This window comes from Papio anubis, chromosome 7 (genome assembly GCF_008728515.1).
Source record: "Papio anubis isolate 15944 chromosome 7, Panubis1.0, whole genome shotgun sequence".
Classification (NCBI taxonomy): Eukaryota; Metazoa; Chordata; class Mammalia; order Primates; family Cercopithecidae; genus Papio; species Papio anubis.
The window spans coordinates 117,024,486-117,036,736 of NC_044982.1; the positions used below are offsets into that span (position 1 = coordinate 117,024,486).

A 12,251-nucleotide genomic window follows, 5' to 3' on the forward strand; every position below is an offset into this window, starting at 1 on the left:
ACCCTTTTCAACCACTGTCTTTTTGCTGTTGCCATAGTTTTGCCTTTCCCAGAATGTCGCAGTTGGAATCATACAGTACATAGGCTTTTTGGATTTACTTAGCAATGTATATTTAAGATTCCTCTATCTTTTTGTGGTTTGATAGCTCTTTTGTCTTTATTGCTGAAATATATTCTGTTGTATGGATACTAGAGTTTGTTTATTCACCTTTTGAAGGATGTCTTGGTGGCTTTCAGTTTCTGACAATCAGAAATAAAGCTACCGTAAGCATCCATGTGCAGGTTTTTAAAGTTACTATTTTTTTAATTTTTAGCAACAGTTTCTCACCATGTTGCCCAGGCTGGCCCCAAACTCCTGGGCTCAAGCAATTCTCCCACCTCAGCCTCCTGAATAGTGAGGACTGTTGCCATGTGCCACTGTGTCTGACTTCTGTCTGCAGGTTTTTGGGTGGATGTAATTTTTGTTTGTCTTGCCTTTTGAGACAGTATCTCACAGGCTGGGGTGCAGTGGTATGATCTGGGCTCACTATAGCCTCTATCTTTCTGACTCAAGGGATCCTTTCACTGCAGCCTCCTGAGTAGCTAGGACCACAGGCATGTACGACCATGCCTGGATAATTTTATTTTTTTGTAGAGAAGGAGGTCTCATCACATTGCCCAGGCTGGTCTCGAACTCCTGGGCTCAAGCGTTCCTCCCATCTCAGCCTTCCAAAGTGCTGGGATTACAGGCATGAGCCACCTTGCCAAACCCTGTATTGATGTGAATTTTCAGCTCATTTGGGTAAATACCAGGGAGCATGGTTGATAGATTATATGGCAAAAGTATGTTTAGTTTTGTAAGAACTGCCAAACTGTCTTGAAACGTGAGTGTACTATTTTGCATCCCCACCAGCAATGAATGAGAGTTCCTGTAATTCCACATTCTAACCAGCATTTGGTTTTGTGATTGTTTCAGAATTTTGCCATTCTAATAGATGTGTAGTGCTATCTCATCGTGGTTTTGATTTTCAATTCCCTAATGACATAAGATTTTGAGTATCTTCATTTAGTTATTTGTTGTCTGTATATCTTCTTTGGTGGGATGTCTGTTTATATTTCCCACTTTGCCCATTTTAATTGGGTTATTCATTTCCTTATTATTGTGTTTTAGGAGTTATTGAAGGGGTGTGTGTGTGTGTGTGTGTGTGTGTGTGTGTGTGTATATATGTGTATATATATATAATTGTTTTTTTTTTCTTTGAGACAGAGTCTCACTCTGTCGCCCAGGCTGGAGTTCAATGGCATGATCTTGGCTCACTGCAACCTCTGTCTGCCCCTGCCCCTGCCACCCCAGTTCAAGTGATTCTCCTGCCTCAGCCTCCCGAATAGCTAGAATTACAGGCATGCACCACCACACTTGGCTAATTTTTGTATTTTTGGTAGAGATGGAGTTTCAGCATGTTGGCCAGGCTGGTCTTGAACTCCTGACCTCAAATGATCCACCCAATTCTGCCTCCCAAAGTGCTGGGATTACAGATGTGAGCCATGGCGCCTGGCGTCTTTAAGGTATATTTTGAATACTAGTCCTTTATCACATATGTGTTTTGCAAAGATTTTCTGTGAGTCTGTGGCTTGTCTTTTCATTCTCTTAACAGTGCCTTTTGCAGAGCAGAAGTTTTTATTTTTAATGAAGTCCAGCTTATCAATTATTTCTCTTATGGTTTGTGCTTTTGGTGTTGTATCTAAAATGTCATTGCCAAGTCTAAGATTACCAAGATTTTCTCCTGTACTGTCATCACCAAGCCTAAGTTTACCAAGATTTTCCCCCGTGCTGTCTTATAGGAGCTTGATAGTTTTGTGTTGTACACTCAGATATGCGATCCATTTTGAGTTAATTTTTGGTGAAAGGTGTAAGATCTGTGTTTAGTTTTTTTTTTTTTTTTTTCATGTAGCTGTCTAGTTTTTCGAGCACCATCTGTTGAAAAGACTACCCTTTTTCCATTGACTTGCTTTTGTTTCATTGTCAAAGATCAATTGACTGTATTTGTGTGGGTCTATTTCTGGACTCTCTTTTCTGTTTCACTGATCTATTTGTGCATTGTTTTGTGAGTCTTGATATACTGTAGTTTTATGGTAAGCTTGAAAAATCTTGTAGTGTCTGACCTTGTTTTTCTCCTTCAATATTATGTTGCCTATTCTTGGTCTTTTACTTTTCCATGTAAACGATGTAAGTTTGTCAGTATTCACCAAGTAACTTTGCTGGGATTTTGATTGGGATTGTGTTGAATCTATAGATGAGTTTTGGGAAATTCACATCTTAGTAATACTGAGTCTTCCTCTTCTTGAACATGGTATATCTGCATTCATTGAGATTTTAATTTCTTTTAGCAAAGTTTCATAGTTTTCACATTAGAGATTTTTCACGTATTCTGGTTAATTTTATTGCTGAGTGTTTGTTTTTTGATTAAATTATAAATGGTATTATTTTTAAAATGTCATTTTCCATTCTTTCATGGAGTATTTAGAAATATACTTGATTTGTGTAGATTGAACTTATATCTTTTGAACTTGCCAAATTCAATGATTAGTTTTACTAGTTTGTCTATTCCTTTGGATACTCTGTATATAAAGTCTGATTATCTGAGAATAAAAAATTTTTTTTTTCTTTTTTTGTGACAGAGTCTCGCTCTGGCCCCCATGCTGGAGTGCAGTGGCATGATCTCAGCTCACTGCAACCTCTGCCTCCCAGGTTTAAGCGATTCTCCTGCCTCAGCCGCCCTAGTAGCTGGTATTACAGACACATGGCACCATGCCTGGCTAATTTATGGCATTTTTAGTAGAGATGGGATTTTGCTGTGTTGGCCAGGCTGGTCTCAAACTCCTGACCTCAAGTGATCCGCCCACCTTAGCCTCCCAAAGTGCTGGGATTACAGATATAAGCCACCACTCCTGGCCCATAAAGATAGTTTTAATTCTTCCTCCAATCTTCATGCCTTCAGTTCTTTTTATTGCTTTATGGCACTTGCTGTTACCTCTGGTACAGTGTTGAATAGAAGTAGTAACAGTAGACATAGCTGTCTTGTTCACAGTATTTTCTAGTACTCTTCATTCCTTCTTGCAGATCTAGACTTCTATCTGAGATTATTTTCCTTCAGTCTGAAGAAATTACTTTAGTATTTCTTACTTTATTATTATTTTCATTATAAATTTTTTTTTGTAGGGACAGGGTCTTGCTATATTGCCCAGGCTGTTATTGAACTCCTGGACTCAAGCAGTTGTCCTGTCTCGGCCTCCTGAAGTGCTGGGATTACAGGCGTGAATCACTGTGCCTGGCCGCCTTTGTTTTAATTTGGATAGTTTGTGCTGATCTCTCTGAATTCATGGATCTTTTCTATGTCTCATCTGTTATTAAATCTATTTAGTGAACTTTTCAAATATTATGTTTTTTAATTTGAGAATTTCCATTTGGCTCTTTTTTCCCCAAAATTTCTTCTTCTCTGACAAAATATATTTAATCAATATTTTTCTCTCTATAAGATTATACATAATAATATCTTAATGTTTTTATAAGATTCATTTTAAAGTCTTTGCTCATTCCAATCTGCATCATCTGTGGGTTAGTTTTGGCTTTTTTCTCTTTCCTGTAAGTCACATTTTCACGACTCTTTGACTATCCTGTAATTTTTATTATATATGAATATTAAATGTAAAAAGAGCAATGAAGGCTGGGCGTGGTAGCTCATGCCTGTAATCTCAGCACTTCGGGAAGCCGAGGCGGGTGGATCACTTGAGGTCAGGAGTCTGAGACCAACCTGACCAACATGGTGAAACCCTGTCTGTACTAAATACAAAATTAGCTGGGCGTGGTGGCACACGCCTGTAATCCCAGCTACTTGGTAGGCTGAGGGAGGAGAATTGCTTGAACCTGGGAGGCAGAGGTTGCAGTGAGCCGAGATCGCGTCATTGCACTCCAGCGTGGGCAACAAGAGCAAAACTCTGTCTCAAGAAAAAAAAAAAAAGCAGTGAAAATGAAATTCCTAACTGCTTCTTCCTGAGAAAAGACATGCTAATTCCTCAGACAGATCAAAGGTTAGGGACTAAAATATTAATTCTGACATGGAATTGAGTTATGTATGGGCTGAGCTACAACTGTAGTTAATTTTGGTTTTAAGTGTTTTAAGGGAGGATTCTGTCTTCACTCTACAATAGATCTTGAAATTTAAGTATAGCTAATTTCCAGGGATCTCTCTGCTTTAGCACTGCACTTGACTTTCTACCCTGCAGATCATCTCACTTTGCCCTCCTAGTCTACCCCTAGATTAGTGCACATTGATGTATACTCTATTAAAGCTCCATGGGGAAGAATTTTTAGTTTGTTTTGATTAACTTTACTTGTGGGGTTTCTTTGGAATTTGGTCAGTCTATAGGATTATTCATTCCTGTATCAGTCTATAGGATTATTCATTCCTGTGTTCACCGTGATCTCAGAGTTGAAAGTAGTCACTTGTCTGTTAGCCTAGAAAGGGCTTTTCCCTTTCTGGAATGGTTGTGGGTTTTTTTTTTGTTTTTTTTTTTTTTTCAGACTTCTTTGTATTCTCAGCTCTCTGAGTTTTAAAATTTGGATTTTATAGTTTAGCTTTTTCTTTTTAATATAGTGGAGTGATTCTCCCTTGTGACTTTTTACATTCTAACTGAAAGAACTTTCAGTATTTCATTTTATTAGTTTCTTGTTTAGTACAGGTTGAAAAGGTGGTATTCTAGTAAGTTTTTAATAGCATGAACAAATTTGATGGAATCTGAGATGACTTAAGCCTTGGTTTTCTCATTTCCACTGAAAGCATGGTTAATTTATTATTATTATTATCACATAGTTGCCTAGTCAAATCTAAATTTCCATCAGTTAATTTTTTTCTAGACTTCAGTTTTTATGTGTAAAAGGCAGGCGATGTGAGGGTAAATTTTTGTTTATAGCTTCTTTAATTCTGCAAAAGAAGAGTTGAGTAGTTGGGACACAGACCATATGACCTGTAAAATCTAAAATACTTAGTCTGGCCCTTTGTAGAGAATAAGTTTGTGGACCCCAGAAGTAGACCATGATTAAATCCCAGTGAATAATATTTGAAGTTAAATAACTTGTCCCAGGTCACACAGCTACTTCTGTTTTTTCAGAAATTTGTGGAGAGTCTTTTAATTTTATTAGGCTGTGATACCTACCATATTTACATAATACTTATCATTGGTGGCCTTTCCTTTTGTTTCCTTTCTGTTAGTAGATACCTCAATTCTGTCTGTAAGAGTTGTCCAAATTACTGTATATCAAATTACTTTGTATCAGAAGATTACTGTGTATCAGTGCTAGGTTTCTGTTTTTATAACTCCCCAGGGACTTTTGCTATAAAATCATTGCCACGTTGAACCGTTGTTAAACAGCTAACCTCGGCTATAGGTATGTATTTGTTTGTTCAGTCAAAGTGTGGCTTTTTTAAATCTAAATTTCTTTCAGTTTTTAGGAGGTCATCCATGGAATATATTTTAAGTTAGATTCCTTGAGATGTGAATAAGAGTTATATGTTGACTCTATGGAACAAAGAGCAGGGGTATGCCTGGATATAATGGCTGTTGCAAGATGGTATTATTTTGTTGTAATTTTTTGATGTTCCATGGACCCTGACAATTGTGGTGGTAGTTGGTTGAAATAATGACCTCTTCTGATCCATTTTTATTACAGGAGCCAAGTGAATGATTTTTAAGTATTTGGGGCAAATGTTACACAAGTTGCTGATCTGAGTCTTAATGATATTTAGAGGTGAATGTATTAATGTAGTAATGGACGGTCACACTTGAAAGGTGATAAGTAATGGCTAAGTTTCAGCTGTGGGAACAAATTGTTAACATCTCCAGACTGTCCTAAATTATGTTCATATTATTAGAGGATGATTCAGTAAGAATTGATTACTAACCATGACTGGTCTTAAAGGGAAATATGTCTACTTATAGGGAGGTAAGAGAATAATAATGTCCATGATGGACACTTCAGTTGAGACCATGACTTGTGAACAACGCTATTTGTGACTAGTGCTGTAATAAACATATGAGTGAAGGTGTCTTTTCTTTTTTTTTAAATTTTAGATTCAGGGTGTATATGTGCGGGTTCCTTATAAGGGTATATTGTGTAGTGCTGGAGTTTGGGTTTCTATTGAACCCATCACCCGAATAATGAACATAATACCCAACAGGTAGTTTTTCAGCCTTTCCCTCCTCCCCTTCCCTTCCCACACTCCTTGGAGTCCCCAGTGTTTCATCCTTATGTCCATCTATACTCACTGTTTAGCTCGCACTTAAAAGTCAGAATATTTGGTATTTCATTTTGTTTCTGCATTGATTCACTTAGGATAATGGCCTCCAGCTGCATTCATATTGCTGCAAAGGAGATGATTTCATTATTTTTTATGGTAGTGTAATATTCTATGGTGTATATGTATCACATTTTCTTTACTCAATCTGCCATTGATGGGCACTTAGATTGATGATTGATTCCATAATTTTGCTATTTTGAATAGTGCTGTGATAAACATAAGAGTGTAGGTATCTTTTGGCTGGGCGCTGTGGCTCACGCCTGTAATCCCAGCACTTTGGGAGGCCGAGGTGGGTAGATCACGAGGTCAGGAGATGGAGACCATCTTGGCTAACATGGTGAAACCCCATCTCTACTAAAAATACAAAAAATTAGCCAGGTGTGGTGGCGGGCGTCTGTAGTCCCAGCTACCCGGGAGGCTGGAGCAGGAGAATGGCATGAACCTGGGAGGTGGAGCTTGCAGTGAGCCGAGATTATACTACTGCACTCCAGCCTGGGCAACAGAGCGAGACTGTTTCAAAAGAAAAAAAAAAGTGTAGGTATTTTTTTCTCTTTTATGTATGTTATATATACTACTTTTTTTTTTTTTTTTTTTGACATGGGGTTTCACTCTGTCACCCCAGGCTGGAGTGCAGTGGCATGATTTTGGCTCCCTGCAGCCTCTCTATCTCCTGAGCTCAAGTGATCCTCCCACCCCAGCCTCCCGAATAGCTGGGACTACAGGCATATACCACCACACCTGGCTAAGCAGGTATCTTTTTGATAGAAAACTTTAATTTCCTTTGGGTAGATAGTAGTGGGATTGCTGGGTCAAATGGTAGTTTAATTTTTAGTTCTTTGGGAAATATCCATACTGTTTACCATAAGGGTTGAACTAACTGACATTTCTTTTTTATTTTTGTTTTTTTTTTGAAATGGAGTCTTGCTCTGTCGCCCAGGCTGGAGTGTAGTGGTGGGATCATGGCTCACTGCAGCCTCTGCCTCCTGGGCTTAAGCGATTTTCCTGCCTCAGCCTCCTCTGTAACCTGCCTCTGTAACCTGGGATTATAGCCATGTGCTACTATGCCTGGCTAATTGTTGTATTTTTAGTAGAGACGGGGTTTCACCATGTTGACCAAGCTGATCTTGAACTCCTGATCTCAAGTGATCCACCTACCTTGGCCTCCCAAAGTGCTGGGATTACAGGCTTGAGCCACTGCTTCTGGCCCTAATTTATATTTCTACCAAATGTGTAAGTGTTCCCTTTTTTCCGCATCCTCGCCAACATCTGTTATTTTTTGACTTTTTAATAATAGCCATTCTGACTGGTTTGAGATGGTATCTCTGTGGTTTTCATTTGCACTTCCCTGATGATTAGTGATGCTGAGCCTTTTTTTTTCATATGTTTGTTGGCTGCTTGTATGTCACCTTTTGAGAAGTACCTGTTCATGTCCTTTGCCCACCTTTTAATTAGATGGTTTTGTTTTTTCTTGTTGATTTAAGTTCCTTATAGATTCTAGATGTTAGTCTTCTGTCAGATGCATAGTTTGCATATATTTTCTACCATTTTGTAGGTTGTCTGTTTACTCTGTGGATATTTTTATTTTGCTATGTAGAAGTTCTTTAGTTTAAGCCCTGATTGTCAATTTTTGGTTTTATTGCAGCTGTTTTTGAAGTCTTAGTCATAAATTCTTTGCCTAGGCCAATGTTCAGATGAGTTTTTTTCTAGTTTCCTCCTAGGACTTCTATAGTTTGAGGTCTTACATTTAAGTGTTTAATCCATCTTGAGTTAATTTTTGTGTATGGTGAGAGGTAGGTGTCCAGTTTTATTTTTTGCATATGGCTAGCCAGTATTTCCAGCAGCACTTATTGAATAGGGTGTCATCTCTCCAGTGTTTATTATTGTCAACTTTATTGAAGATCAGTTGATTGTAGGTATGTGGCTTTGTTTCTGGGTTCTCTATTCTGTTCCGTTGATCACTGTGTCTTTTTTTCATTTTTGAGATGGAATCTTACTTTATCGCGCAGCTGGAGTACAGTGGCGCGGTTTTGGTTCACTGCAGCTTCCACCTCCCGGGTTCAAGCAATTCTCCTGCCTAAGTCTCAGTATTTTGTTGTGTCATTGAGTATATCTGTCTTGTCAACAAGGCCTCCAAAATGTGCGGATATTTGTAGAGCTTATAAGTGGACCAACCCATAGATTGAGGCCTGCCCCTCATTCTTTTTTTTTTTTTTTTTTTTAAGACAGAGTCTCAATCTGTTGCCCAGACCGGAGTACAATGGCACAGTCTCTGCTCATTGCAACCTCTGCCTTCTGGTTCAAGTGATTCTCCTGCCTCAGCCTCCTGAGTAGCTGGGACTACAGGCATGTGCCACCATGTCTGGCTATTTTTTTTTTTTTTTTGTAGTTTTAGTAGGGATGGGGTTTCACCATGTTGGCCAGGCTGGTCTCGAACTCCTGGCCTTAGGTGATCCACCTGCCTCAGCCTCCGAAAGTGCCGGGATTACAGGCATGAGCCACCTCTCCAGGTCTACCTCCATTCTTTTTATTTTGAGATGTAGTGTTGCTCTGTTGCCCAGGCTGGAGTGCAGTGGTGATATCTCGGCTCACTGTAACCTCCACCTCCTGGGTTCAAGCAGTTCTCCTGCCTCAGCCTCCTGAGTAGCTGGGACTACGGGCACATGCCGCCATGCCCAGCTAATTTTTTTTTTTTTTTTGTATATTTAGTAGAGACAGGGTTTCACCGTGTTGCCTAGGCTGGTCGCGAACTCCTGAGCTCAGGCATTCCACCTGCCTCGGCCTCCCAAAGTGCTGGGATTACAGGCATGAGCCACCACACCTGGCCCCCTCGCCCTTCCTAGATTCTAATTGAAAGTCAAAAGAGGTACTCAACTGAAGGGTATTCTGAAAGAAAATGAAGGGATAAAAATTCGTGAGTATGCAAATTAAAGAAGAAAAAAGAGTCACCGTTTAACTTTACTTTGCTCCTATATTTACTGTTGGGCTTAAGTAATATATGTTTCTACCTTCTATCACTATCTTTCTCTATTCTCCTGTCTGCTTCCATAACCTTATAAGTGGTTTACCACAAATTACTTAATTGCTGTGAATCTCTTTTATCTAGAGATCGTGTATTGATTCTGTTGATAGTAGGGATTGTGAAGTATAACCCTCTGTAATAGAGTTTCACATGTTTATTCAACAAACATTTTTTGAATTTTTATTAATTTTTGAATGTTGTGTAGCAGATGGAAAGACAAAGAAATATTCTACCCTTAACAAGCCTATATACTAGTAGGGGAGACTATCAAATATATACTAAACAATTACATATACAATTGTAGAGTTCAGTGGCAAGGTTAACCTCAAGAGTCACTACTAAAAAGAAGCTTTCCAGGACCTCGTGCACCTTCTAGTTTCTTTTTATTATTTACCGGCCCCTGTGGTGGCAAAAGTCTAATGCTGATTAGGTTAGAAGTCTTGGTCTTTGCTACCTAAGAACTTGTGAGTTCATAAAGGAGATGTGATATGTACCTTATCAGCTATGAGGCAGTATAAGGCAGTTTGTGAAAGGCAAAGTGGCATAGTGGTTTAAAGCCCAGATTCTAGGGCTGAACTGCTGATGTCCACATCCTGGCTCTACCATGTACTGGCCGGCAACCTTAGACAAGTGGCAAAGTCTATGTACTTCAGTTTCTTGCTGTGTAAAACAAGACATAATAGTGTGCCTTTCCTTAGGGTTGTTATGAGGATGGAATGATTAAAACATATAGTAAATGCTCTGAGAGTGTTTGATGCAGTTATTATTCATTATCATTAATTATTGTCATGGCTCTTATTTGTGCTAAGAGTAGCATATTGGTAAAGAAATTGGGATATGGCTGGGTTTGGTGGCTCACACCTGTAATCCCAGCACTTTGTGGGGCCAAGGTGGGAGGATCACTTGATCCCAGGGCTTCAAGACTAGTCTGGGCAACATAGGGAGACCCTGTCTCTGCAAAAAAACAAAAAGTAATAAAAATTAAAAAATTAACCGGGCGTGGTGGCTCTCACTTGTAGTCCCAGCTACCTGGGGGGCTGAGGAGGGGGGATGGCTTGAGCCAGGAAGATCGAGGCTGCAGTGAGCCATGGGCAACAGAATGAGACCCTGTCCCAAAAAGGAAGAAAAAAAGAGAAATTGGGATCTAGTTTGTAATCATCAACGTAGTAGTTGTAGTATCTTGGGAACATCACATCTGTGGCTTTAGTATTTTAAATCTAGAAATGGGTATAGTATCACATATTTCTTGTTAAATGAAGTAATACATATTAAGCACACAGCACAGTGTCCAACTATATATTCTCAATAAAGAGGAGCTTTTTTTTTTTTTTTTTTTTTTTGTAGGGGAGTTGTTTTTTCCCCCCTGCCCGGCTGTGGTGGCCGGGCCGGATCTCAGCTCACTGCAAGCTCCGCCCCCCAGGTTTACGCCATTCTCCTGCCTCAGCCTCCCCAGTAGCTGGGGCTACAGGCGCCCGCCGCCTCGCCCGGCTAGTTTTTTGTATTTTTTAGTAAAGACGGGGTTTCACCGTGTTCGCCAGGATGGTCTCGATCTCCTGACCTCGTGATCCGCCCATCTCGGCCTCCCAAAGTGCTGGGATTACAGGCTTGAGCCACCGCGCCCGGCCAAGAGGAGCTTTTTTTTTAAAAAAAATGGTAAAATAAATATTACAGAATTTCAGAGAAATACTACTGAGGTGTAGGACATTCTTTATCTCATAGGAGTCACTAGATGCTTGCTTACTTAATATCTTTATGTTGAGAATGGAAGCCTAGTGAGAAAGCTGTTTCTTTTTTTCTGTAAGGACTATCGAAGGGTGATTTGATAGTCCTATAGGCAAATATGTTAAACTAGTAAAAGGAAATTTCAGAATAAATGACTTAGAAAAGAAAATCATTTATAATTGTAGTTTTAATGTCTTTTCACTAAGAATTCTAAGGTTTTTAGTTATTCTGTTAAACTGTGCTTTGTGTTGTACTTATGAGTAAACTTGAGGGGGTTTCTACAGAGTAGAAAATTTGCAGAGTAAAACAATATGAAGGTTTTTTTTATAGCCTTAAGAGATTTTTAATAGAATGAGTAAACATTTGAAGCTTCTGGAATTGTATTATTTAAATGCATAAAAGCACAGAAGCTTTCTAAGTTCTTTATATTACACTGTTTTATCAAGAAAATAAAATCTCATTTTGCAAACAATAGAAATATGTCTTGTGGAGGGAGGGATTTTAAGTTATTTAAAGTACATGTTTTGGTTATAGTCTAGTCTCCATGTGGCGTCCCAGTAGAAGGGCAAAAGGTTAGTTTATTTTGAAACTGTTAAAATAGTGTAATATTTTAAAAATAAATATTGGGGGCTGGGTGCGGTGGCTCACGCCTGTAATCGCAGAGCTTTGGGAGGCCAAGGCGGGCGGATCATGAGGTCAGGAATTTGAGACCAGCTTGGTCAACATGGTGAAACCCCGTTTCTACTAAAAATACAGAAAATTAGCCAGGTGTTGGCAGGCGCCTGTAATCCCAGCTGCTCGGGAGGCTGAGGCGGGAGAATCACTTGAACCCGGGAGGTGGAGGTTACAGTGAGCTGATACCGTGCCACTGCACTCCAGCCTGGGCAACAGAGTGAGACTCTGTCTCAAAAATAAAATAAAATAAAATTAATTAATATTGGGAATAATTTTTAAACCAGATGCTAATATTTGTACTTTTCCCAGGTATTTAGTGATTATGGTAAAATGTAATTTTGAGACAATCTTAATTTATATAGTATTAATATCAATATATTTAATAAGTATATTAAATTAAATATAATATAAATTTATTTAATGAATATAGTTAATAGATTATATCATAAGATTATATTACATAATTATATAATATATAATTATCAATATTACTAATAATTA

The 12,251-nt window shown here is 38.8% G+C and overlaps 1 protein-coding gene across 9 annotated transcripts in view; it reads left to right on the forward strand.

Annotated features, from left to right (window-relative positions):
- MYO9A (myosin IXA) overlaps window positions 1-12,251 on the forward strand; it is a 301,131-nt gene that overhangs the window by 33,969 nt on the left and 254,911 nt on the right. The gene's annotated exons all lie outside the window — the stretch shown is intronic.